Source organism: Silurus meridionalis, chromosome 23, assembly GCF_014805685.1.
Source record: "Silurus meridionalis isolate SWU-2019-XX chromosome 23, ASM1480568v1, whole genome shotgun sequence".
In the NCBI taxonomy this organism is placed as follows: domain Eukaryota; kingdom Metazoa; phylum Chordata; class Actinopteri; order Siluriformes; family Siluridae; genus Silurus; species Silurus meridionalis.
The window spans coordinates 22,828,126-22,834,125 of NC_060906.1; positions in this window are offsets into that span (position 1 = coordinate 22,828,126).

Here is a 6,000-nt window from a genome sequence, read left to right on the forward strand (position 1 = left end):
ATGGTGAATTATTGAGCCTGGGCGAACTGATGACTGAAGGTCATGGGTTCAAACTACAGCACCACCAAGCTGCCACTGATGGATCCTTGAGCAAAGCCTTTAGCCTGTATAATATAAGTGTAAGTTGCTCTAAATAAAATGTCGTTAATGTAGACCTCAGTTATATATTTTGCACTTCTTTCCATAAGGAGATGCTTATTTAATATTTATGGAAAGTATCTGCAGTGATTTTTCATGAGTATTATTAACTTTAGATGGGGGATACAAAGTTCCCGGTGTGGAAAATTGCCATTTATAGCTGCTATAACACACTTCTTTTATAGACGTTCCACAAGATGTAACAATGAGTGGATTAAAATACAACCCCAATTCCAGAAGAAGTTGGAACACTGTGTAAAATGTAAACAAAACAGAATGCAACGATTTGCAAATCTAATAAAGTCATATATTATTCACAGGAGAAACATAGAAAACATATCAAATTTGTTTAAACTGAGATAATGTCATTTTGAATTGCCTGCAACACGTCTCAAAAAGTTGAAACGGGGCAACAAAAGTCCAGAAAATGAAAGTGTTATTGTAATTAAAGAGTTGGAGAAACATTATGCAGCTAATGAGGATAATTGACAGCAGGTCAGTAAGATGATCGAGTATAAATATAGTGTTTTAGAGAAGTCTCTCAGAATGAAAGATGGGCGGAGCTTCACAAATCTGTTAAAGATTGTGTCTACAAATTGTGGGACAATTTCAGAATAGTGTTTCTCAACATAAAATCGCATTTTACAGAACATAATATCAAAGTCTCTAAGAACCTGAAGAAATCTCTGTGCACAAGGGACAAGGGTGAAAATCAATATTGGATGTCTGTGATCTTCGGGCTCTGAGGCGACACTGCATTAAAAACTGTCATGACTCTGTAATGGAAATCACTGCATGGGCTCGATAATACCTTTAGAAATCTTTGTCTGTGAACACAGTCATTTGCCATGTGATCCACAAATGCAGGTTAAATCTCTAGCATGCAAAGAAGTAGGTGTGCATGAACATGATCCAGAAATGACACCATCCTTTCTAAGCCAAAGCTCCTTTAAAATGCACTTAGGCAAAGTGGAAAACTGTCCTGTGGTCAGACAAATAGAAATTGAAATTTCTTTTTGAAAGCTATATATATATATATATATATATATATATATATATATATATATATATATATATATACCATGTCCTCTGTACTAAAGAGGAGAGGGACCATGTGGTGAGTTAGTTCAGTCAGTTCTCAGTTCAAAATGCTGAATCTCTGATGGTATGGGAGAAAATCCATGTGGCGTAAGATGAAGGCGTTTCTTTCTGAAGTAGATCGATTTGAACCGAATTTGATGTTTTTTCAGTGTTTTAGTTTGAACTGAGAAATGGATTAGTTTTAAGTAACGTGACACAATCAGGTGACCAAATTCGATTCAAACCAAACAAGGTGGTTGACGATGATGTACTGCTTTTAGATCGCATTTTTCCAAAGGAGACAGAACTTCTACTTGGAGTCACTTTGATTTATCAAAGAAACATCTAAGATTTGTACACATGCATATTATAAGATGTGAGCATGTTTAGATGTTTCAGTGCGTGTAGATGAACAGAATTTATTTTTTAATGTCTGAAACTATCTGTGTAGTATGTGCTTTTTGAGCATTTCATTCCCATAACCCTCATACTTCTGGGAAGATGTTCCACTAGATTTTAGAGGGTGCTTGTGGAGATGTCCTATACAGTATTGTGCCTTCAACTTAGCGCTTACAGTTTGGGGAAGAACCACATAGAGCAATGCAGTGTTTTATTCAATTATTACTAACATAGCTGTGGTTTTGTGAAATGTGTCATAAAGTGTGAAATAGAACTGTTTTTTTTTCAAGTCTGCATTGCAAAATCTTTGCTATTAACTATTCATTCATATAAACAAAATTGTAAAATTTTACAAATCAATGGTTGAATTGCAAGTCCTGCTTTTCCTAATGTTAGTTTTGAGCAGTAGATGGCACTGTTGCTGAAAATTTATCATGGTATAAACCTGGATGAAATAAACAAGATTGTTATTGTACTTTTTAATATATTCTGGGGTAACTTTAGTTCAGTTTTATCGAATTTTATAAAACTTTACAACAGACATTGTTATGTCACTATCGGGCTAAAAGTTTGTAGACACCTGAGCATAAGATTGGTGCGCTTTTTAAAATTTAATTTCACATTTAGTCCCCATTTGCTGTTATAATGACCTCTGCTCTTCTGGGAAGATGTTTCACTAGATTTTTGTGGAGATTCATTTAACTACAAGGGTTTTAGTAAAGTCTGGTGCTGATGTAGGTGAGGTGAGAAGACCTGGGGTGCAGTCAGCGTTCACATTCATCTCAAAGGTGTTCAATAGGGTTGGAGCTCTATAGCAGGAGATCTTTTACTCCAACTCATGTAAAGCATTTCTTTATAGAGCTGACTTTGTACACAGGGGCATTGCCATGCTGGAACAGTTTGGGTTTCCTTGTTCAAGTGAAGGGAAAATTTCATTCTACTGCATCCAGAGACGTCCGATACAATTGTGTGCCTCCAAGTTGGTGGTAAAAGTCAGGTGTTAAAATTTTGATATTCCAGATACACTTTCCCTCATGTGGCTCACTGAGAGAGATTGATTATATTTGTATACAACATTCTTTTTAGGTTTATTGGAAATAAAAATATTGACACCACATCCTTCTGCTTGGATTGTTTGCTAAACTTAAAATCTAAAAAAGGAAACATTTCAACTGATAAAACAATGTTAATCATTTTCTCTGGAAAATGTGTTACGTCTTAAAGAACCATAATCAGGCCGTGTATGTTTGCAGTGTTAAGCTAGAACTTGAGTCTCTGACTAGCCAGTTATTAAGCTATTTTAAACCAATGCTAGTCGAACGTAGCAAAGGAAACAGGTTGAGTATAGGCATTAAATGTGAGTAAATTAGCAAAATTCATACTTCATGAGAATTGACCCATTTTAACTTTATGTTTAAAGCCCAGAGATAGGTCTTCAAATTCAACACTGCAGTCTGATTGATTGTCTAGCTTCAAAAACATGGCTAGCAAAAGCGCTAACTACATCGTGTAGCACGGGAAAGTCAGGACAGATGGTGGATTGGCACGATTCCTGCATGTTTTTCATCATGAACTTGATTATGTGCTAAACCGAGATGATTAATGTCAAACTAAGTGAATTTTAATGATCTATGAAATGCGGCGTAATGAGGGAAAAGCTCTGTTTGATTTGTAAAAGGGATTTTGAAGGTCTAAGTAAAAAAACCTGTAAGGAATGCTGTATGCTGTAATGCTATTTTTCTTCCTCCATTGAGATTGTAGGATTGACGATTCAACACTTTATTGTCGTATGCACAAGAAAAAATCTGTTACACCAGGCAATTTTCATTCTTACTCTGAAGTAACAAAAATGTACACAATTCAGAAAGGTATAAGTGCATCATGCAAGATATAAAGGTGTGTGTGTGTGTGTGTGTGTGTGTGTGTGTGTGTGTGTGTGTGTGTATAAAGCATACAGTGTGCAATATAAATATTGAAGATATGCATGTGCAACATAATGCAGCGGTAGAATGGGGCCATTGTGTCATTCCAATTTGTAAAGGGTGTGTGTGTGTGTGTGTGTGTGTGTGTGTGTGTGTGTGTGTGTGTGTGTGTGTGTGCAAAACATGTAGTCTATGTTGTATTTTGCATTGTGTGTGTGTGTTTGTGTAGAAAGGAGTGAATAAGAGTATTCAATTTCATTAATACTCAATATGAATTCTCTATCTATAGCACCCCCAGAGGTGCAATGTTCTTAGAGGTGACTGTCTTAGCGAGAGGAAAACTCCCCAAGCCTTCATCATGAAGGAACCTTGAAAGGAGCCTGATTCAAAAGGAAAACCCGTCCTCATTACCATTCTAATTTTATCATTGTTGAGGTGATTGATTGCTTACTGATAGACTCTCAAGTTCAAAACTGTTCAGTTGTAGTCCTAAGCCATTATAGAAGAACTGATCTTATGAAGTATCATCCAAAGTCATGGGTTTTGAGTAGCACCATCCACAGTAATCTCCTGCATCTTTAAGCTGTTCATGTGTCCTCAGCAGCAGCGAGCGGTTTAGTGATCTGGGCTGGATTGGTGTTTGTGTTCAACAGCAATTGTATTTTCGTGTCAACAAGTTTAATACAGTATGTGCTCCTTTCTGAACATCCAATACCACTATTAGTTCCCATTCGATATAATCATGTTATAATAACCTCCACTCTTCTGGGAAGATGTTCCACTAGATTCTTGTGGAGATTTGTGCTCATTCAGCCACAAGGATGTTAGTAAATTCACTGCTACTGATGTAGGTGAGGTGAGGAGGCCTGGGGTTACTAAGGTTGAGGTCAAATCTCTATAGCAGGAGATCTTCCACTTAAGCACCATATAAAGTATGGAGCTGTGCACAGGGGTATTGTCATGCAGGAACCGGTTTTGGTCTCCTTGTTCAAGAGAATGGAAAATTTCATGGTACCGCATTCAAAGACGTCCTATACTTTTGTGTGGTAACAGTTTGGGAGAAGACCGTGTCTTGAAAACTGTGATTTCTGTCTGGACCACTGTTAGAGCTGCTGTTATAGGAAAATGATCATCTTCTGAATCCCTGGACCTAGAGGCTCCGATCCGTCTGCGTAAATGAGGTGCAGAATCGGTACGTTTTGTTCGCTCAGCTACCAGAATACAAATGAAGTGGTAGGAAGTGAGCTGAAAGCGTTACGCTGCATTGCTCACACTCGCGCTGTGTTATGTGAGTGTGTGTGAGAGAGTGTTAGTGAGAGAGTGTGTGTGTGTGTGTTTGTGTGTGTGTGTGTGTGTGGCTGCACATCAGGAGTCTAATGAGCTTTTCAGCGTTATGCTGATGAAGACTGTTTTCTCCAGGCTTTGCTTTAGTGAAGCAGGGCTGTGTGTGTGTGTGTGTGTGTGTGTGTGTGTGTATGAAGATAAGATTCAGAAGATCATGTACCCTCAGTATCTGCCTTTTCCCCTCTCTGCAGTAGAAACCCATGGTCCACAGCGAGCGCTCGCGTTAGAGGTCACATTGCTGAGAGAAAGAAAGCGGCAAAGTCAGCAGTCTGACTGGAAGGAGGCGCAGTGGAGCGTTTTCCTTTTTTCCTTCTTTCTTTTTTTTTTTCCCCTTCTTCATACTGTACTGTACATAGTCCCTCCCCTTTGCGCCTGTTTGCCATAAAGTGATGCGAGCGCTGGCGCAGAGCTGCTGAGGTGTAGCACTGACTCGTCGACCCTGTGGTTAAAGTAAACGTCGTTCTGTATAGATTTTAGATCTCATTTATAAACGCTCCGGTGATAACAGTTGCACCGTATATCATTTATCCATCATTCTTAATTCTTTCTTTAAATATGTCATTTATTTATTTATTTATTTATTTATTTATTTATTTATTTATTTATTTATAATAGCACCCTGTTCACTGATGTTACATAAATGCTGCAGCAGGAAAAATTTTGAAGAAAGTCCAGTTAATGTGGTCTGGTCCTGAATTCTTTACTGGCAAATTATTGTAAAATCAAATTATTCTAATAAAGTTTATAAGAAAAATAAAGAGGGAAAAAAATATTTAGATCATCAGTTTAATAATGACATAATAGAAAAAGAAGAAAAAATATGTGATGATGACAATAATAATAATAATAATAATAATAATAATAATAATAATAATAATACAACTACAGTAAATGACATTAAATCTTTAGTGTTGATAAATGTAATAATCAAATACGTTTACATTTTACAGTTAATATGTTATTAATAATAATAATAATAATAATAATAATAATAAATGCTGCTTATTTTATAATATAATAATAATTATATAAATAATAATTATACAATAATGATAGAAAGATTTCATTATGAATCAATTTACATTGTATTAATAGTTTAAAATATAAAAAATGATAA